General features: G+C 34.2%; 1 long non-coding RNA gene across 15 annotated transcripts in view; it reads left to right on the top strand.

The window, feature by feature from the left end:
• LOC125694641 (uncharacterized) overlaps positions 1 to 22,949 on the top strand; it is a 156,116-nt gene that overhangs the window by 88,801 nt on the left and 44,366 nt on the right. For 6 of the 15 annotated variants that reach the window (XR_007377645.1, XR_007377639.1, XR_007377643.1 and 3 more), the window contains 3 exons: positions 165 to 285; positions 1,748 to 1,900; positions 3,477 to 8,624. This is a non-coding gene — a long non-coding RNA (uncharacterized LOC125694641). Of the gene's footprint in view, positions 1 to 164; positions 286 to 469; positions 623 to 1,747; positions 1,901 to 3,476; positions 8,625 to 22,949 lie in introns of all 15 variants that reach the window. The other 9 variants (XR_007377649.1, XR_007377644.1, XR_007377642.1 and 6 more) reach the window with 7 other exon arrangements.

Genomic DNA, 22,949 nt, shown 5'->3' with positions numbered 1-22,949 from the left:
GCAGCAACAGCTGGCCTTGGGCAGCAAGCAGGTAGCAGGAAGAAGTCGCAGAGCCAATTCAGGATGAAGCAGCAGGACTCAGGTAGCAGGACCAGGAGAGTCTGTCAGCATGCAGGAATTCTGTAGTGAAGAATCTGATGGTAGACACCTTTGTTCTTTTTCAGCATCGTGGTAGAGAGCAGAGCAAGTCCAGGAGAGAGAGAAGCAGGTCATGAGGCTTCTCATGTCGGAAACCTCTTCTTCTTCATGAGGAATCTGTTGCCAGAAAACCTAAACCTCATGATAGTAGGTCCCCATTATATCCTTCTTTTTCTGTCTACGTGACATCCTTGGGTGTTAGAGCAAGAGTCATGTGAGACCGCCTGAGAAGGCCATCTTCCTTGAGATAAGTCCACACAAAAGACGTCTTCACAGCCATTAATCTGTATTTTATCTCTTGCCCCTGGTCTTGTCTATCTGTCTCCCTTAGACAAAGGATTTCTCAACCCTCGCCCAAGACTTGTTTGGACTTGTTCATCTGTGTCCCCAGCAAGCTATGAGACAATGATGTAAAAGAATAATCTCTACCACCACCCTGTGACTTAGAGGTTGCTTTAAAATGGAACACAGATGATCCATGATGGTGAGAAAAAGATAGCAAGCATAAGGGTGAAGGAGGAAAGGGGGCAGGGAATCAAATGTTTCACACAATCATTACAAAATATTTTTCAGGCTAGGCCCTGATGTGCTTGACTTCCCCATCAGTAGAGGAGGTTACAAAGTACATAGATGATACTATGCACTGTATAAAACATGGAACCATACAAGAAACAAACATAAGAGTTGCAACAGTATACAATATCAACTTGCCACAGACACCACTCCTTGACTCTTCAGGAGTGGTGACGCGAATATTACATAATGAATAAAAGGTAGAAAGTGAAAAGAGACAACCATATATTTGACAGTTACCATACATTTAACCAGTTGTTAAATTGTCACGGAATTGGGACAATTATGTAGGTATCTTTATACATCAGTCATAAAAGTGATAGACTAGATGGTGCTATCTTCAATCAGTGGGAGCAACTATATTTTGGGGAGTTAATGGAAGACTCAGGAGAGGGGAGGGGAGAAGCAAGGTCTGGGCAGAGCTTTGCCCTCTTATTCGATAATTGCTTTGCTATTAAGATGTAGCCTGGCTTTTCCCTTCTCACAGACCTTAGATCCCTGTCTGCTTGGGCTCAGGCTGACTTGCTTAAAATCCATCCTGTCTCAGATTGTGACCCATACTGTGTCTCCACTTTTACGGAGTTGGAATTGGTAGAGATGTGACAAGGTAACCATCCATTGTCATCTTACTGTGAATTCACAGTGAAGGTCACACCTCTACAGTCTTCTCTGTAATATAGCTGATGTCAACACTTCTTCTCACCACTGGTTTAGCTCATTTAAAACTGCAGTGTCTGGCCTCCCTGAGGAATTGAAGCAAGGCAGCTAATGCATGTATTATAGTATAATCTCACTTTTTTGACAGCAGAGAGAAAGCTTGGAAAGTATCTATTTAAGAGTCTGGAAGATACTTGAACTTCTTTCTGGGAGCTCTAACTAAAGTAGAGGATCATTCATTTTGTTAAGAATTCAACAGTAAAGGCTGCCAGGAACTTTTCATCTAGTGGGCAAAGTCTGTCTAGCAAAAGTTGGTAGTGAATCTGTCCCTGTAATTGCAAACTACACTTACCGTTTCTGTTACTTTTTTTTCTTTCAGGCAAGAATCATGACACCCAATTCAGAGTGCCATTAATGTACAGAAAGAAATGTAAGAAGATATTGGTTGGCTTTGAATGGGGTGTAAAATGCACCAGTATTTCTCTTCAAATTTGCTCCTGTATGAAGTGCTTTTCAGCATTTAAATCATTTTGTAAGTTATATGAATTAATACTATATTTTATGTTTTTACTTTTTATTATACTTAAACTGCTTGCAAAGGCAAAAGCAAAGAACCATAACATGTTAGGGCCACAAACTTATAGATGATTGTTCTGTTAGATAAGTGGCGTAATATGATGTCTTAAAGATAGAAAGATAGGTTCCTATCACTTATGTCAAGTTGAGGCCATACAAATTCTTGTGATTAGCATTAAAATACATAGTCTGGTAGAATTAACCCGAGTTCATGAGGAGTGGTTTATTACAAATGATGCACTTTTCACTCTTCCACATACCACAGCTATGTTCTGTGAGAGTGGATGCCTTATTTTACAGGATAGCTCCAGACTGTGAAATTTTACTTTCCTGAACAAACAGTAATTGTTGAGAAAATGGTTCTCGCTAATTTTGACTTTGTAATAATTTTCAAGTACTTTTTTCTGCATAAATGATCCAGATAGTTTTATTTCAATTAACTTTAATGGGAGGTGAGATTTGGCAGATTGCAGCAAGTTTTAATGTTTAAATATTTGCTTAAAATGCATGGTAGCTGTTTATGTCTGTGTTGATCTGGCAATACATCCTAAGAATGTTCCTCTCATTTTTTCACTATGTAATGTGAAACAAAATTCCTGCATAATTTTAAAAATGACATAGCTGTATTTCTCTGCTAGTGATGCATCTATCTTTTCTCCAAAATGGCTACCCACTCTTATGAGTATACTTGAAAATATTTTTGGTTTAAGGTTATTATTCAGTATTTCTAGGTCATACTTTCCTATAATGAAAAGGGAGTGGAGGATACCTTGAGGCTGTTTCCAGAAAAAATTGCCTTCAAACAGTATCTACCAAATGTTGAACATGTGTTCTAAAGGTAATTAGTAAGAAGGAGAGTAGAAGGAAAGTGACATTTTTCTTTGAGTGTGAATTATTTATAGACATTCTGTTTTGGAATCCTAGTGTCCTGTGATCTTTCTTTCTTTCTTTTTCTTTTTTTTTTTTTTTTATTACCTTACAGCTATTCAATAGCTAATGTGCCAATATTTGTTACAATTTAGTCTGTGGGACAGTGGTTTGTTAATATTTTAGCAACAACACAGCAATGTAATTATCTGTAAATCTTTTAGCATGTATTTCATTCCTGTGGAAGCTATCCAATCAGTCAAAGAAAAAAAGCCTAAGCATTTCATATCAAACTTTGAGCCTTCTGCAATGCACTCTTTTTTATCTCAACTTTCTTGATTTATTAGGTATATTCTTTGAAAAAGAATAAGTTGGGATACAACCCTATGAATGGAGGCATTGTCATCTTATACGCAAAGAGTCTGGCATTATCTCTGTAATATCTGTATGTATAATTCACAAGTTTGATTCATATTTGACACATCTAACATATTTGGTATGAGACATTTATGGCAAATATTTTCATTTTGAAGTGGAACTTTCTTCACAGCTTTTTGAATGAGACTGCAGATTTCTTTTTGACCTGTGTAATAATGTATCTATACTGGAATATGTGTGTGTACAGGACTATTTATGCATAATCTCTCTTCACACTGTGTCCTCAGAAGTCTACCTGTGGTTTTGAAGTCAGAATGATAGATGAGTAATAGGCTCTGCAGTCCTCATAGTGAAAATCCGTCCCCGTGCAAGTGGCTATAACAAGGTCAGTCATTACCTAGAGGTGACATAAACCATGAAAATGTATGCTTAGAAGGCATATACTTGACACAGTGTAAGTCTTATCTACCCTTGTCTGGGGATAAATGACTAAAGAGATATCTGCATGTTTACACATCTGAGTTCCACTCACATTGAGATGGGAACAATAAACATGAAAATATTTGTCTGCAATCTGCATTTTGTATTTGCAGTCTGTCAAAAGTGTAAAGTCATTTTTTTGAATACACAAAAATGTACTCAAAATCAAGCTTTCTTGTTAGTGATATGTGAACACTATTACTAATTATTTAAGGAGTTTGATCTGATTTTCTGATTTGTTATTGTTGTAATGGGGAAAAGTGCTTTCAGCAATCAAATGAGAGATATATTGAACTGCCTTAAATGTAATAAACATGAAAATATTCCTCTGAGTGATTGGAAGATAGAGGGCAAAATCTTGCAATGTAGTCTCAACCATCTGATTGTGAAGAATGATATCCTAGAAAGCTGAAGGAAAAATAACAGTAAGGATTCAGAGGGAGATGAATGTAATCCTGCAAACATCGCTGGAGACTAGTTGCCATAGTTTTTGTGCAGGGTATTTTTTGGATGTTTGAATAATAATATAGGAAATATTTTTTCCCAGTGAATCATCATATACACTATATCATATACACATATCATATACATGCATTATTCAGTCCACTTCTTAAAAGTTCATTTAATACTGTTTATGTACGTTAATCTACATTTTTCTTTTTCTCCATTAAGATAACTTCTACTGTAAAGAAGAATTCACTCAGATATGCTTTATTATACCATTAATATACATTCCTAATAACCACATGGAAGATTAGTATGGGGTAGTTAATGTGCTGTAAATTCACACCTGAACTTAAATTATAGTAATGGGGCTGAGAAAAAGGCGAATAACTACATATGTTTGTTTCATATAAGTTTAAAATTTAAACTATGGATAATTTTCTTGTTACTGTGCTCAAGATAGCTTTTCTGCTGTAAACATAGACTTAATTTAGCAGTCAAGTGGGTTATGATTGTAAACAAAAGGTGACTGTCAAAGTAAATAGACTTCTATGGATTTTTTAAAAAATTATTTTACTTTAGCAACTCATAGTATATATTAGCAACTCATAGTATATACTAGCAGGTAGTCTACAATAAAAAAAATAATTTGTTGCTAAAGTATATAGCTTATAAAAATATGCATTTTGAGCTAGTGTTTTATGGATATATAACTTGTCGTGTTGTGAATGAAGAGCATAGATTATTACTATTTTTAAAAAATATAATTCGGGCAATATCTTCTCTTGTTTATTATGATGTATACAGATCTGAGGATTTGAGATTAGAAGAAGACATGTTTTCCTCCTCTGGATATACCAACAAGTGCAGAGTCCTGTTAACTGATATGCTCCCAATAGTCTATTCTAATTGACATCTTGAACATTTTTTAATTTCATCGTTATTGGCCATATTACTGAGAGCTGATAACTGATATAAATCCGTTTCCATAGTTTAACTGGAATAACTGCTCTCTACCCTGGAGTACACTCTGAAAGGAAGAAAGTCTTACCAAATTGTGAAATTTTGAAGCTCTGCTACTGTCATTACAGAGTACAGAATGAATTGCAGGTGAGGTTATGTCACTTACAGGTGTTTCTGCAATTGTGGTGTCATTTTAAAATACATCTCCAAAGAAAAGCAATCTCCACTAATCCACTCCAAAAGCTGCAGTAATAATGAAGCCTGATTTCTCTTAATGAATGTCTTTAACTATCATTCATTGTTAAATTTTGACTTCTCACAGTGGAAGTAGGAGCACCCTAGAATAATATGTCTACTTTTGTTTTATATGGTCATAGATAAATAATGCTGCAGAATGAAATCAAGGTACATAATTATAAAAAAAAAAGTAAAAAAAAAAAAAAAAAGTCAGGTGATATATATCCACCTGATTCCAAATAGTGAGCATTGCCTTGATGTTGCACGCACATTCCAGATACGCTTTATTCTAGTAACTGTATTATTCAGTGTATTTTGGACTGGAATAGTTCTAGCATGAGTGTGAAATCATCTCTTTAAATCTATTTAAAAGCCACAGGCAGACTGCTGTGAGGATTCAGCAGAGCTTCTTGTAGAAAAAATGCATAGAAACCATACGACCCTCGGACATTACATTTGTTTTATTCATATCTGTTCACATCTTGTCTGTGTGCCCTACCTAAGTCAGAGCCCACTGAAGCCAAAATTGCCATGGACATTAACAGAAGTAGGATAACTTTTAAACTGATAAGTTTATATTTCATACATTAAGAAAAAAAGTCCTTCAACAATCATGAAAGTGAGTTTCAATTGGAAAAATAAACTGGGGGAATGTGTCTTTGAAAATCCCATTCTCAGCAACCAGTAAATGAAAAAAGATTTAAAAAACGTTTACTGGCAATAAAAAATATATTGTCAATACCTAAATAGCAATAGTAATGGGAATATATGTGTAACATGCAGCTGATGAGAATTAGGTATGTCTATGCAGCGAAAAGATATAGACTTTTCCAGTCTTTATTTACTTCAGTAAAGTTAGGGAGTAAATATCTGAATATTTTAAAGAATGGTATAAAGTTTGAAAATAAAAGAATCCCAATAAAATCACTGAAAAGAAAGGAAGACTTCATAGAAGCAAAATCTAGCGGCAAAGTGGTATAATAGAGTTGTCAGTCAATGTAAGCAATCTTACTAAGTAACAGTGAACATTCCTAGTAATAAGTATACACAGAAAATAGAGTAAGTGATCTATGTGTCTGTATCAGATCTCTTTTAGGAATGAAACAAAAAATTACACAACAATGAAAAAAACGAAACGTAAGAAAGCAGGCTAAGAACAGTAGAACAATCAGAATAAGCAACAAAAATTAGTTTCAAGGCAAAGTAATAATAAAACTTGTATAAATAAATGGAAAGATCAAGAAAGAAAATATTGTATGGCACAGTAAAGAATGCTGTATGCAGGTCTTTTCCTTTGTAAAAGAAAAAATACTGTGATGGATTTTAAGATAGTAGGTTTGAAGGGTGTACTAATTTTAATTGAAAAAGAGTAGGTTACATGAAATGTAGGTAAGTAAAATGAAGGTGAAAGGTAAGGTGAAACCTTCTTCTCATCACTGATTTGTAGAGGTCTACCTTCTGTCTGAACTAATTCTGGATCTGCAAATTCCATATGGATTATATAACTGATGATATCTAAGAATAAGTCAAATAATATAAAACTGTTTTTAAGGATGGGTAACTGTAGGATTGGAAGAACAATTTTCTTCTAATCTAGATCTCTTGGTCTTCCACGAAGGCCAATTATTAAATTATTAATTTATAAGACACTAGCTAGTTTATCATGTCAGTGATGGGAATTTTCATCCTAAGTGAGCTGACCACAAGTGGGGAAAATAAACAAATAATAGAACTTGGTCTTTTCATATGTGATGCTATGTCATATGACAGTAAACATTACTTAGTAGGTAAGTTTAAAAAAAAATTCTGTTAATATTGTCTGAATATATTTAGAATAAAATATAGAGAACAAAATGAAGTAATGTCTATTTGATGTGATAAAAGTAGGAATGAAATTGTAAAATCTTTGTTTGAAAAAGGAGACAGAAAAAAAGAATAATGTATTTTTCTTAGAAGGAAAAATGTCATTTACAGTTTGATGCTTTTAAACTGTGAACAGATTTTGTCTTGTATCTCACATTTTAGGTTTAACAATATTCCATTTGCTTGTAAGCTAATGCTTTGAGTTATCTCAGGTATTCAAACACATGACAGAATTCACTTCTGATCTTTGAACTCCATCTGTCTGACCAGTCCTTTATGTTTGCAGTAGTCCATTTTATGAATAATAATCTATCTTCCTTTTTAAATATGCTGCTTAGAACAATTTGTGCATCTATAGTTGTCTCATTTGACTACTGCAGTGTGATAGAAAGTTGTCTGCTAATATCATTTAAATACGCAGAAAACATGTTCAATTTGTGTAATCAGTCTACAATCCAGAAGAATAACTTTACTAAATTAAAAGGAACAGTTGTTATTATCACTATTACTGTCACTATTGCTATAAATTATATACTATAAAATATTAAAAAATGGTCACCATAATCTTTAATTTGGTTTGAACATCATTGCTAATTTCCCAAAAGCAATGATATTCAGTTTTAGGTCTACAATCAGGAAATTTAGCAAAGCATTTCTTGAGGAATGAACCAGCAATTAAATTCTACTGTATGTACTATATTTTACTATGTAGGTATAAAACTTACTTTATGTACTCACCCATTATTCTCTGAACGTATGAACTTGGCTAAATATTTAAGGTATTTCAAATGCTGGATCTAGATAAATGCTCTTATACCCTTGTATTAAAACTAGTCTATTACTGATTATCAAATAAGAAAAGAATGACTGCCTTCCTCAGCTCCTATGTAGTTGTATAGTCAGCAGTCGTCACATCCTTTTCTACATAAGAAACAGTACTATTTGTTCTTTTTCCCCACTGTCATAATGCTATTCCTTATTCTTCATTTGCTTCCCCCTAGCATTTTTTTTCTTGTTTTAAAGAGCCAATTGAAAAGGATCTTACTTGTATTCAGTGGTTTGTAATTGCCACCTGAATTATGGTATTATTTTTATATTTTCCTTCACAATTTCCTTATAATACTCTTATAATACTCTTTTATTTTATTTATTTATTTTTTTTCTATAGCGCATAGTAATTCTTCCAGGGAAACAGTTTCTCTTCTTGTCCATTTCCTCTCATGATACTTGCTTTGTAACATCATACTGATATGATACAGAGATCATTAGATAGCTAACGTTTATTAAAGACAATAACTATGTCTACAAACTAGACTAAACCTCTAAATAGGACCACTTGATCTTGGTTTCAGCTTATGAAATGAAGGTCAAAGTACTATTAGCCCAAATAATGGAGAGTTTTCTTTATGGTCAGTGAAGAGTGAAGTAAACCTAGATAAAGAAGGAAGGTAAGATTCCCTTGCATGCTCTTCAAAATTATATTTGATTGTATAATTAAGTTCTTATACCATACAGTAGTCTAATGTAAATGTATGTGTAGTAATACAGCTGTTACTGTGTCTGTTCCCTAAATACAGAACAAAGAAGTATATGCTTCCAAATATACTTTGGAATGTGATGACTTTAGTATTTCCATATGTATGTGGTCCAGAGAAAAAAAAAATCTAATCAATTACAGTCATAAACTGGTACCTCAGATGAAAAGAAATGTTGTTAAAAAATATCTATCTGGAGCATAGCTTCTTATGTACCTGTACTACCTCACAGTATAGTTACAGGTTGAACACTCAGATCTATTGCAGTAATGCAGTAAACTATGCTTTTTCCTCTTCACTGCAGCTATACATAGATCATCTGACCAAATTTCAGAAAGAGGTCAACCTTATAGTGAGTTCACTCTCAATCCCTTACAGATACTTGATTGTTTTGCCTGTTCTTCATACTAATTCTGATACACTGATAACTTTTTATCTGTGACTGATAAAAAGTTACAAAATATTTGTTTAGTGAGATAATTTCAGGTTTGATCATGTAAAAATCATAAAGGAAAATGTCAGTTCAAACCTTTGTTTGTGCCTTAGTCACTGATACGGTATCTAAATGCACAATGCCCCTTTTAATTATTTAATCCAGTTTCAGTTGACTTTTACTTGACATCAAGTGTGCACAAATGTTTTTCCCACTCTATTACTTTTTTTTTATATTCTTATTTGCTAAATGTTCCACATGTATGTTCTTATCTTGCCTCATGTTACACCATGTGGGAGTTCATACCTGTATTATTATTCTGTGGTAAAAAATTGATTTTTAGAGGAAATCTATTCAACAGAGTTTTTTAGTGACAACAAAAAGTAATTGAATGTGGAATTTTATTATCCTCTTTTCTACTGTAATGCTTTAGAGTAAACTGGAGTATTTACTTACATATTCTTCTGGTGTATAATCAAAGAAAATCATTATAAACCGCTAAGATAGAATTTGGATGCAAATAGTATATATTTAAATAGTAGAGATAAAGACTTCTCAGGTTTGATACTGTAAAAATCATAAAGGAAAAAACACACAAAACTGTCACAGTAACCAAGAACTATTTAAGAAATTCTTTTAGGCCATTTAACCGACAAGCAGATGAAGTCTTTCAGTGATTACAGTGAAAACTACTAAGTCTGTCAAATCAAGAGTCCAGAAGAGCCATTTTACCTGTACGCTTACTGTATCAAATTTTGAATATATATATATATATATATATATACAGAATAGATATATACATAGTATCTATCATAGTATATATATATATACAGAATAGAAAGCTTAAGGCAGCTCAGCCTCTGGTGGGAATCATTTTTCTATTCATTACAAGTGGTCTTTTAAGTTGATTGAACCTCAAAGGAAGAGTAGAGATTTTAATGGTAATTTCTTTCTAGTTGTTATCAAAGCTACTGTAATACAGTTTGCCCACACAGTTCAGAGACTGAAAAAATGTGAGGCAGATTATATTGAGTATACAGAGAACTTAATGAAATACGATGTTAAACTTCAGCTGTTCTTCTGTTTTGTATTTTTATTTTGTATATTTCCCTCTTTTTTTCTTTTTTTCTTTTTAAACTCAGCATATTAAGTTCTCAGTGGGTCACCCTGTCAGCCTTACTTCTGTAGCCTGGATTTAGTTGAATCAATCCTAATTGAAATTCTGCACAGGTCTGATGTTCTGTGGGGATTGCAGATGAATGACAGTGCAGTGGCATGAAAGATAAATATGCTGGCAAATGAGATCCAGGCTCTCCACAGAGGATGGAATAAATTACTTTAGCAATACGGTGGAGGTAATATGCTGGACAAAAAAGTGAAATTGAAGCTAGATTTGTTAAAGAAAAAAAACCAACACAGTTAAGATTTATTTAAAATACAGATTGCAGTATGTACTGCATTTAGACCATTTCTTCATTTCTTTTGTATTGTGAATAACAATCACTGCATACACTTTAATTTCATTTATGCAGATGGTTGCTTGCACAATTTGAATTCATGTAGCATTCAGAGTTAACTGAAGGCCCAATTGTAATTCTGGTATAGCATATTGATTAGTATTTGATAAATATATAAATTGCACACTAAGTTTAAGGTAGTTCATGCAAAATGAATTTAAACGACCTTGGACAATTGACATGAATAGCTCTGAGGAACTATTGCCTGAATGATATACATTTTCATGACTGAATAAGCAAACAAACTGAAAAGAGCAAACATTAAATTTCATAGAAATTAAGGTAAATTAGATGATCTGATAGTGCTTTCTTCAATTTTCTTGCCGGTACAGTACCATTTCTCTCAGACTGTTTGTCTGTTACATCTTTCAGCCTAATTGCTAAATTTCTTAACCAGACAGGATTTCAGTACTCTCCTCAGAAAAATGTATTAGAATCTAGTGGATAAGAAAGTATTTTCTAGTAGCATTCTCTTAGGGTCAGCTGTGATATCTTCAGGAAATTATTCATTACCTTCTTCTGTGCTACAATATGTAGTTACTGTATTTTACATCTTGTACAGAAAAATCACTTAGCAAAATTACATGAATTTCTTTCTTTTCATTTCCTCAGAGTAGTCAGTTTTTTCAATTGCCTATCAATAGCAATTATATTTTCTTAGGTTATTTTGCACATTTTACTGATGTGTCATGGTACTCCAGCTTGGAGTAGTACTCCAGGCTGTATTAAACCCTACCTTCCATAAAGTCTGACATCCATAGTCAGTTTCCACTGTTTGTTTCTGATCCAGTGTTTTATTCTGTAGCTGAATTTATTTTCTCTGATCACACTTTAAAAGTCCATATAACACTAGTGCTTTCTTCCCAATAGTTTTTAATCCTTATTTTCTTGGAAAGCACTAGCTCATACTTCTCAGGCATCAGTCTTACCTAATTTTCAGGCCATGTTATAAAAAAGATATTTAGAGATAATTTGGAATAAATCTAAGTGGGCATTACTTATTGAAATCACTGGAGGATTTTTGCTAATAATGGTAGTACATTTTTCTTAGTAAGTAGAAGAATGGTGTCTTGGATGGAACTGAAAATGGTAACTGTGACTTGAGCAAAGATGTCCTTGTGGAGAAAATAAAATATGCCTGATGGCTGGCTAATGAATACATGTTATCTTGTATTCTCTGAAACTGACTAGTTGTAAATAAGTGGTGGTCATTATTTAGGATTGTCTGGCAACAAGAACTCTATGAGGAGAAAGGACTTTAGACTTCAATTTAGTCTTTAATTCTGTCTTTGCCTAAATCATGCATACTAGCTGGTACTAATTATCCTGTTAAGGAAGATCTGAGCTAGTCTTGGGGTTTTAGTTCTTGTTTAATATCATTCAATTTCTGCTGCTGCATTATTGTGATAATGGTTGAAACTGTCAACGCAACCTGTCTGTGGGATAAACGTCTAACGATGTTTCTACTCTAATTTGAAGTCACAGTTTCTACGTAAGTATTAATGATTTTTTTGTTTGATTGTTTTTTAAATGTATTGCTTTCTGAGATCAAGACAAGTTTTGTGTTTCCAGTAATGGACAACTAGCTTCTAAATTGCTAGAGGACAAGATGTATGCTTCCACAGATCTTAACCTGACAGAGGGCTGGGTTTGGTTGGATATCTGAAATACAGTGTATTAGTGCTCTTAGCATAAAGTTGCTCTGGTCTCTGATTTGACTTGCAATGTTATTCTTGAAAAAGGGGTTTGCATATTAAAGTTTCTATTGCTGTTAAACTAAAAGCAATTACCATGCAAAAAAAAAACCCCAAACCCAAACAAACAAAAAAACCCAAACAAAAAAACCCAACTAATATCCTATATAGCAGCTTTACTTAAAATATCCCAGTGAAAATATTTCAGTGTATGTATTTGTTTTGCTTATTAGTAAGTTACGTTCAAATTTTAAAGAATCATCCAACCAAAAAGGATTTGAGTTCTAAAATTATATCTAAGATAATTTTAAAAACTCACTAATGCATAGTGTGAATATTAAACTAAAGCAGAGAAACCGAGGACACAACAAATATTCATTGGGATACTTCATAGACTAACCTTAGTAAGTAATTTAAGAGTACGAGTAAATAATTAACTTTTGCCATTTCAACAATTACTGTACATTTATATATTTAGTATATATATTTCAACAGATACTGTATAATTCATATATAGCAGGAGCCATATGCTTGTACACACATTCTAGAGTTTTTTTCCAGGAGGTAAAGAAGAGCAAAAACAGTAAAAAGATATATACTCCACACACGTATGTTAGCATACCAGTAGACTAAATAATTCTATATTTGTTCCACAAATAACTTCCTGAAAATAGGAAAACTGATGCTGCTTCAACTTAATTTGGAAGTGGTGCTATGAGAGCCACAAATTTTGAAGGATTTTTCATCTTACTATTGGTTCAAATGAAGTCAGCAATGTAAGATCTTCTGTATTTTTGTTCAGGAAATGTCTGCACTTACAATAGTAATCTGCTATTTCAGAAAATAGTAATCTGCAAAGTAGCAGAAACAAAAGGTCAATCTCAAGAATGAATATAGGTTGGGCAGAGAATGACTTGAGAGCAGCTCTGAGGAGAAGAATTTCAGGCTGTCAGTAGATGAAAGACTCAGCATGAGCCGACAGTATGTGCCTGCAGTCCAGAAGGTCAACTGCATGCTGGGTTGCATCATGAGAAGCACGACCAACAGGTTGAAGGAGGTGATTCCACTCCTCTGCTCTGCTCTGCTCTCATGAGACCCTACCTGCAGTACTGCATCCAGTTCTGGGGCCCCCAACACAAGAAAGACACGGAGTTGGAGTTGGTCCAGAGGAGGGCCACGAAGATGATCAAAAGACTGGAGCACCTCTTCTATGAGAATAGGCTGAGAGAGCTGGGGCTTTTCAGCCTGGAGAAGAGAAGGCTCTGGGGCGACCTTATTGCAGCCTTCCAGTACCTGAAGAGGGCATACAGGAGAACTGGGGATGGACTTTTTAGAAGGACATGTAGTGATAGAATAAGGGGAAATGGTTTTAAAGAGGAAGAGGGTAGATTTAGACTAGATATTAGAAAGAAATTCTTTACTGTGAGGACAGTAAGACACTGGAACGGGTCACCCAGAGAGGTTGTGAATTCCACACTCTCTCTGTAAGCATTGAAGGACAGGCTGGGTGGAGCTTTGAGCAACCCTGATCTAGAGGGGTGTCCCTGCCTATAGCTGGAGGGTTGGAACTAGATGATCTTAAAGATCCCTTCCAATCTAAACCATTCTATGATTCTATGAAAAGCTGTTATTTTAATAGAGATCTCTTCAGAGTCTGAAAATGCCATGAAAAAGAGTGTAAATATCACATAGTATACTCAGGCATGTCTTCACCAAAAAACTGCTCGTTGCATATATTAATGATCTTGTGTAAAGGTCTATTAGTTGAATGCTACAGTTTGAAAATATATTTGGGAACAAGTCTGAATGGCTCATGATATCAAAGAGACACTGCCAGAATTTGTAATGTCCTGAAGAGGAGCTATTAACTTTTACTGAGAAATAAGCTGGCCAAATAAGCTTTCCCTATTCTAGCTTTTGTGCCATGTGGCAATGATGTGACCAACCTGTGAGCAGGCAGCATGCCATCTCAACAGATGGGCATGAATACAAGTAGCTGGGGATATTGTTATTCTGTGTATAGCAGATGTACGCGCCTATTAAGACTGTTGCTCCCAGCTGTGAGAGTCAAAGCAGCAGTTTGCCTTGACCCTCTTTTTTAGAGTTGGGAATATCTGGCACCACTAACCCAGTTCTGAACTTGATTGACATGGAGTACCATGAAATCCTGGAAGGGGAAGGCAGGGAGTTTGAGGTAGTTTCCTATACTGCCACAATTTTAGTATTTTTTTTACGTACATGATGTTAGCAATACCAGACACAGAAGCAATAGAGCATGGAGCATGCCCTCTATGGCTAAATCTTTCTAATATGCAGGCTGTACCCACAAAACTATGAATGGTAGACATCATTTACAAAATAATATTTGCTTGCCATATGAGAATTAATTACTGTCATTACTTTAATGATCAAAGTGCACAGAGGACAACAGAAGCAGGACTTAGCACTGTATAAGTAACTGAACATTTGAATGCCACTGCTAATCATATTCTTTTAGCTAGAGTAATATTCTAGTAGAAATACTAGCAATTTTTTTTCAGAATCATTTTTACTTATCCATAGGTCAGTATACAAATTAGTGTCTTTCAGACAGTAGCTTTTTGGGTACAGCTAAATTTTAGATTTCTAGAAAACCAGAAAGTTAAGAAACACCAATTCATATTGTTTTAGATGCCCATATTCTCAAGATCACAGACATTTGTAGAACTTATTTTTTAAAAAGATCTTAGTGCTTTTAGTTGGGAAGTTACTTTGAAACAACATGGTGAGTGGTGGGATGAAATGAGACATTATCTAAATTGTTGTGCTCTGCACAAATCTCTCAATCTTTAGTAAGTCTGCAGGAACAGTATTTTAGGGAGCAGAACAAAAAATGAAAATGTATTGCCAGTAAGATGCATCCTATAGTATTGCCAGAGTATATAACGTGTTGTCACCCTAAATTCAGATTGGTGGAAAAAAGGGAAATATTTCAGTCATTTCCAAATACCTCTTCTAGAAAAAAAGCAGTCTACAGAAATTTTGCTTCTAGAGTTTGAGTTTATGATATTCAATTACTGCTGAATGAAACATTTGTAGCCTGGCTCACATCTAGTACGCAGCTACAAATTAGGACATGAAATATACAGTCTTTGCATCTCTGGGAACTGCCTACTTCTCAGGTAATGCCACATTCTTGTAAGTCAGAACAATAAAACCTCTCAACATACCTAATCTCTGCTATTTTCTAAAATCCTGGAGGGTCAATTTAATGTTGCTTGTTATCAGCTTATGTATTCTATAACTGTTAAGCTTCTAAACCTGATAATAATTACCAATGCGACACAGTCATTTCATAACTTGTCTAGTGCTATGTCACACCTTTTATGGTAGCAAAACTAAGATAGATTATTTGTTATCAAAGTGATGAGAGTTTGAGACACTGCAATAGACTCACATGTTCATTTTGAATGCATTCTTTAAAGCCTGCATTTTCAGTGTTTTCGCCTCTTGCACACTGATTACGCTCAGTTCTTAGATTTTGCCCAGATATGATCTGACAGAAAACTTAGTGAAACCCCTCTATTCAGCCTAAAAATTGGATCTACGCAGCAGAAAAATACTATTTTTATCTTCTGAAACCTGTTTCTTGATGTTTTTGATCCTTTCCAGAAGAATTATTAGACTTTTCTTCTATATAGAAACAGATACATAGCTTATTTAAACAACCATCCGTATCTTCTCTATATTATTTCTTCCCTTCTGGGGGCTATGGAGATTAAAAAAAAAAACAAAAACAAACAAAACCCAAATACTTGCCCTTATACTAAAGAGTTATGGAGGACTAGCTAAAATTTCTTGCTCCAGATCCATTTCCATGCATGTAGGTATTTTATCTTTCATCATTGTATTTTGTTTACTTCTGTTGTTGATTCTTCATTTCATATACATACATATATATATATATATATATATATACACACATACATACATATATGTGTATATATAGGTGGTAGTCCAAGAGGTTCAGTTTTCAAAGATCTCAGAAGAAAACTTTCAGTGATATGCTCTTATGTAGGAACTCAATAATAGATAATTTGATATTGAAAATGACACTGAATTCTGGGTCAGGTCAAAGACTACATTCATGGCAAGTTAGATCTTTCTATAGTTTCAGATAGAGCTGAAGGCATTACATTCAGACTTTGCTGAACTTCTAGGGAAAATCACTCATTTTTTCTGTAGATGCTGAAATTGAATTTTTAAAATTTCACCTTAGAATACCAGATTTTCTTTCTAAACAAAGTAATCTTGCATTTGCATTTTTTAAATCCAAATTTATCTTTCTTGGTTACTATAATTGTAAGATCCAACATTTTAGGCAGTTCCTGAGGTAACTGTGGTTTTTTTTCTAGCTAAAAAACATTGCTTCCTGGGTCAGTGTTTAATTCACAAAGAGAACATGGCTGAAGTAATGGTGCCTTTGGTGGCAATATTTGATGCACTGTTCGTAATAATTAGTTTGTATAATAAACAGTTTAGAAATCAAATCTGTTACCAAGAGCTCTGTGCTATCTATTTATTTGCAAACAGACAAACAGGAATGTACCACTTTTAGGGGAAAATAAGTTAATAAGGCATTCCCGAAATGTATTTTCCTAAACTTTTATATTACAATGGAATATTGGTCTAGGTGTGCTTTATAGCCATATGGCTAAAATTCCAAAATAGGGTATTTGTTTCATAGGCTTACATAAAACAAGACCTCTTATCCATGCAATTTGACTTCAGTCCACTAGAACGATTCTGTTCGTTACATACTGAAGTTAATGCATCTAAGCAAATGAACCATTTTTATGTTATAGACCAGTTCAGTATGCTAAAAGCTCCTTGATTATATCCCTTACTTGATGAAGGAAAGGGACGTCCTACTTTTCATTTGGCCTAAGAGGTGTACGTGGTCACAATAAATGGTGAAAATATCCACATGTATGTGTGTGCAGTGATATTTGTCTTTTAGTTGAAGCAGTGAAGCATGGAAAGATGTGACAGAACAAAATTAAAGCACAGGAAAAATGGATGAAGTTCCTTTCCTCTGCCTTTGCTTTTATGTCTTTCTGTAGTAGGTCACTACTAGAAATAAGAACTCGGGTGTTAGTTCTCACTCTGAAATTTCTGTGAAATATGAGGACTAGTTACTAGCCCCTGTGAGAAGGAGGTATATTGTGCCCACAGTGTGGTTATGAACGAAGATCAGAAGTATATTTGAAATATACTATGTTTAAGAAGACTAGAAAAAGCTGGAGTGCTCAAAATTTCATTTTATTTTTCTAGCTGCCAGCTAACTGAATTGATGAAATTTACTCCCTTTGTTATTTTTTTTTTTTTCCTGATTGGTATGTTGACCATTATTACTAAAATGATACTGCTATTAAAGGTATTAAATTATAGTAAACGGGGGCAAGCACCAGTAATACTCTTCCACTTGGTGCAAGCATCATTTTCATGATTTGTTCATGCCTCTTTGATCAAAATAATGAATGGTATGAAAGGCCTGTATATGTATAACTAAGGAGTTGGTATGTGAACGAAGTCTGCTTTTACCTATATTTCAGCATAGTATAAACTCAAACATGTCTGGAAGCATACTATAGGAAAGGAAAGAAATGGGTACCTTATGGCTATAGCTTTCATTTCTATAGAGAAGCTGTAATATTCACATGTTGTATGTGTATTATAAACCTTTCAAGAAAAAAGAGAAAAGAATTGTCTCGTTGTTGCTGTAGCAGAATATTCCTGTCTGTGGCTTTGGTCATGCAAATTCTTGTATAATCTCAAGTAGCTTTTTCTTTCCCTTTGCACTCCAGCACAAATATGAACAAACATTATCTGTTAGCACATAAAGTGTCTGACATTCTCAGCAAGAAGCATCAAAGTTGTTGTGAATTTCTTCCTTATTCTTATAGACACGCACACACAAAAAAATAATATGGACAAATGAAAGAGGATTAAGGAAATTAATACAAGTAAAAAATGATAAGTTGAGGAGATATGCCTATATGTATGAACTGGTGTAGGTTCATTAAATTAAATAAAGTTACATTGATTGGCCTGTTCTGAATATCTGAGCAAAGATTTCAACAAATTCTCACTACTGCAGGAACATTTTCCTTTCCTTTACTTGTTTTGACTTAATACTCACCTTTTACCTTGATTTATTATGCACAACAGAAAGATTCAAAATTGCTTAATTAAAAAGGTAGAATTAAAAAAAATCATAAATTATTTGTTACTGACTCAATATTATTTTTGGCACTGAGGTGTTTAGTGTTCCCACTTATTTAAGTGTTCCCAGACAAATATGCAAGATTGTACCATCTATTCTTGAGCTTCACAAGCATCCTAAGGCTGTCAGTCATAGTGAAGCCTGGAAATGAATAACAGTTTTTCTGCTGGGCAAATATTTTAAATTTTATGTATATTATATTGCTGGATGATGCTAACAGTAATAAATGTTATAATGCCGTATACATTATAAGACTTTTATATAATTTACAACTTTATTTTTTATGATTTCAAGTCTCTTTTGCATTTCTTTAAGACAGCAGATAATCCTTATGTCCTGTCTATATTTAAAAAAATTACTGAATTAAAAGCATGGTCATGATAAACCTTGCAACTCAGAAGCATGTGTACTTCTAGAGGAACAAGTGAAGAATGACTGGATATAATAATATTCCCTTTTCAGGAGAAGGAAGGAACAAAAATCCTGGGCAAGCAAAATTGTAGAGCTCATCGACAGGAAATATTTGAGTTTTTTTTGCATACCAAATATACTAGCCTAATCCAGACTTAAGCATGCTATTTAAAATAGTATGGGATGAAGACCTCTGAAAGCGCTATCCACAGGGACTGTTCTGTTTTGCTTAGTTACTACTTGCTACATTGTGTTAGATCCAAAGGTGAAAGTGTTGCCCTTCAAATGTTTTTAAATAGCACTAGTGATAAAACTGTATGGCATAAATTAATATAACTCAAAAATGTCTCCTTTAATTGGTAGCAAGGTTTAAACCAACGTTCTGAGAGGCTTCTCAGGTACATCCCTCTTATATGAGGATGATACCGTTCTGTAATTCCTGCAAAGGAGCAGGTCTGGAGCATGACAATTGGTTTACTTCTATGACATTGACTTTTTCAGTTCATACTTGGAGAAACCTAACAGGGATGTCTTACAGATCAGAGGGAAGTGACTTCTGCTGAGAAAAAATGAGTGCTGCAAAATGGATGAAGACAAGTTAATTGAGCCTGTTGTCTGCGTTGCTTGTCTGTCTTTAGATTGCCCTGCTCCATGACTAGACCACATCCCAGAGAACATAAGATATATCTTGCTTAATCAGCGTAAGTCAGTTCCTCAAACCTAGCTGTGCCCGCTGGATGCTGGTGAAAAGATTATTTGGCCAAGGTTGGAGATATAGGATGCAAAATAGACGGTAATTAGACTAGATTAGATAGTTCAGATTTTTGCAGCCCGTGGCTGGGCTTAAGTTTGCTTTGTCCTTATTGTCCTCTTAATTTTCTAGTACACTGCACAGATATGTTAATTTAGTGCTCACACTGAATGTGAGGTCATAGTGTCTCACTTTTTTCTGCAGTTGATTGCTTATCACCTTCTCAGACTGCCATTCTATTTGCCATGTGTGTTTGATGATTGGTCCTCAGTAAATCCCTCTGCAAGAATACTGATCATGTTTTCTTTTTTTCTCTTAACAGCTGCTCGGTAATTTCACATGACATAATGTAAATGTATTCATGAAGTAAAGTGAGTCTCTCTCAGCTCGTGTTGATTGTGCTCATAGAGGTGTTTGCCAGTCTGTTGAACACATTCTGCAGTTACTATTTTTTTTTTAACAGACAGATTGAAAACAGAAGACAATAAAAAGGAAGACTTGAAACATTTTGTTTGTTTCTGAATCTTTATCTCCTACACACAATAAACATGTTCATTCCAACGGACAATGTGCAGCTAAATCCCTTGTGCTATTTGAAAATTTCAAGAGATAATTTTATAAAACATCATTTATGTTCTGGCCTGGTACACTGCTCCTCCTTGGCCGTTATCTTCAGAAAGCAGTTGGTAAAATACTGAAATAAATTACAGATGCAGATCTCAGATTTAAAGAAGTGTTGCTTTTTTTCATAAAATATTCTGTAAAAGTCTTTGAGCTCTTATGTGAGAAAACAAAAGTGATGATTTAGAGCTTTAAAGGATAGTTTATTTTTATGACTTATAAAATCACAAGTGTGAGAGAATGCCAAATGGACCATTTGGCTTGAAGTTCTAAAAAAATAGAAACACAAGATGACAATAATCAGGCAAATATCATTGCATCAATGAAGGTTCCATCAACAGCTTGGTTTAAGAGTTGAAATAGTCATATTGTAGGTCTGCAAACATTCAAAATCAGCAGGAATTAACAATTTCTATTACAGAAACCATATATTCTTTCTCTAAACCTTTGTTTCATGGAGGCTATGCCTGTGTGGTAATATTGTGCACTGAATGAAACAGTTACAAGATTTGTTGGACTAGAGAGACAGAATATGCAATAGTTTGTGGCTAGCATAATAGTATAGAATTAACATACTCATTTTGGAGGAAGGATACTTCTGTTTTCGTTCACTTAAATATCTTTTATCACTGGAGCATATCTGATGTTGCAATCCTGAGGAGTTTGTCTTGAATCTTCTGGAAGAAAGGGATGCCATTCAGAGAGACCTGAGAGGTGGGCCCAGATGAACCTAATGAGGTTCAACATAGCAAAGTGCAAGGTTTTGCACTTGGGCTGGAGGAATCCCAGGCATTTATACAGACTGGAAGGAGCAGTCCTTGAGAGTAGCCCCACAGAGAAGGAACTGGGGGTCCTGAGGGATGAAAAATTAAACATGAGCTAACTCTTGCAGTTCAGAAAGCAAATGGTATCCAGAGCTCCATCAGGAGAGGGGTGGACAGTAGGACAGGGAGGTGATTGTCCCTCTCTACTCTGCTCTTGTGAGGCCCCATCTGGAGTACTGCACTCAAATTTTTGAGTTGAATATCTGATTGCAATTCTAGACATTCAATTTGAAAATTGACAGGTAATGTATGTAAAAATGGAGTTGCAAACATTCAGAAAGAAAAGCTGATTTTTTCAAAAATCTCAAAACCTACCCTCAAGTTCCTTTATTAAAATGGAAAGCATGGCCACATATTTTTGCTCTTCTCAGAACTGTGTTTAGCCAATGCATCAAGATACATTTGCCATAGCTGGAGCATGCCATAATTGAAGTTTCATTTCAATTAAAACACTGTTGTGGTTTTAAACATAGCACAGATAAGTTGTTTTTTACCTTGAAGATGCAGGTTTAACTCATTTAAATGAGTGGTCAAATCCACCAGAAGTGCAAATCTGAGCCACTTTTAATTTTCATGTTCTGGCACAAGTTCTTGTTTTGTTTCCATAAAGGACTTGACTTCATTTCAAAATTCATGAATTACTTTTATCATTTTACCCTGACTTAGCCACCTTCCTTTGGATAAGGACATTCCTGGTCTTACTGCTGGTGGCAGAGGGTGAAGACTCAAACATCATGCCAGAGGAGGAATTCTTCCTACTTCAGAAAAATTAATTGAATATGAAACTATCAGATATTCTTTTAAGAAAGCATTCTTCTCCGAATTTCCTTAGAGATGCAAGTACAATTCTGGGAAAATACATCTGAAATTTTCTGTGACATTGTTCATGGAATATAAATATTTAATCTAATTTAATCTAAAACCAAAATTTTGTGAAAAAAAAAAGTACAGAACACTTAGTATTCTAGGAATTCCACTTCCTACTGTCGGTTATGATGATTTTTCATTTTCAATCTGCAAATCAACAGAATAAAAATGCTACAAATTTATTTTGGACAGTGTTGGTGTTAGAACAAAAAAAATAATTTTTATAGTAAAGATAATTTGAAACAAACTCTGCATTGTATGGATGAAATGGAAAGCTGTATGTCTGGATATTCTTTCTCCCTCACATGTATATATATCTTAAATTTTTAAATTAAAATCTATATAGGATCCTTTTTAGTCACTCACATGAATTATATCTCCTGCATTTCTCTTTTATGCTACAGTATACACCAAATACATTCTTGGTCATTTATTTTTCATATATTCTTAGTATATTTTTATTTATTTGATATGATGTGATTGTAGTATTCTCTGCTAAAATGCTAAAATTAGTGTTTGAAAATAACGTCATGATTCATGTTACCAAGGTTTACTTCAGAGATCATGCAGCAGCTTCCCAGAGGAAATAGTTTTTAAATGAAATAGAGAACTAGTGTCCAAGTCACTTTTATTTTAAATAATGTCAGTGATATTCACTAAATTCACATTCACACTATTTAAAATGTTATCTATTTAATTAACAATAGCTGATTTCCATGTTCCCAGGCTTGTTTATACATTTCACAATGAAAATAATTAAAAAAAGTTCAATAAAGTATTGAACTAATTGGAAGGGGAGGAAAGAAATCCATGTCTGTCCAGCTCTTTTGACTCTTTAAGTGCAATCATGCCTGC

Source organism: Lagopus muta, chromosome 6, assembly GCF_023343835.1.
Source record: "Lagopus muta isolate bLagMut1 chromosome 6, bLagMut1 primary, whole genome shotgun sequence".
Classification (NCBI taxonomy): domain Eukaryota; kingdom Metazoa; phylum Chordata; class Aves; order Galliformes; family Phasianidae; genus Lagopus; species Lagopus muta.
The sequence above is the reverse complement of the archived record's forward strand: the minus strand, read 5'-3'. Positions and strand labels throughout refer to the sequence as shown.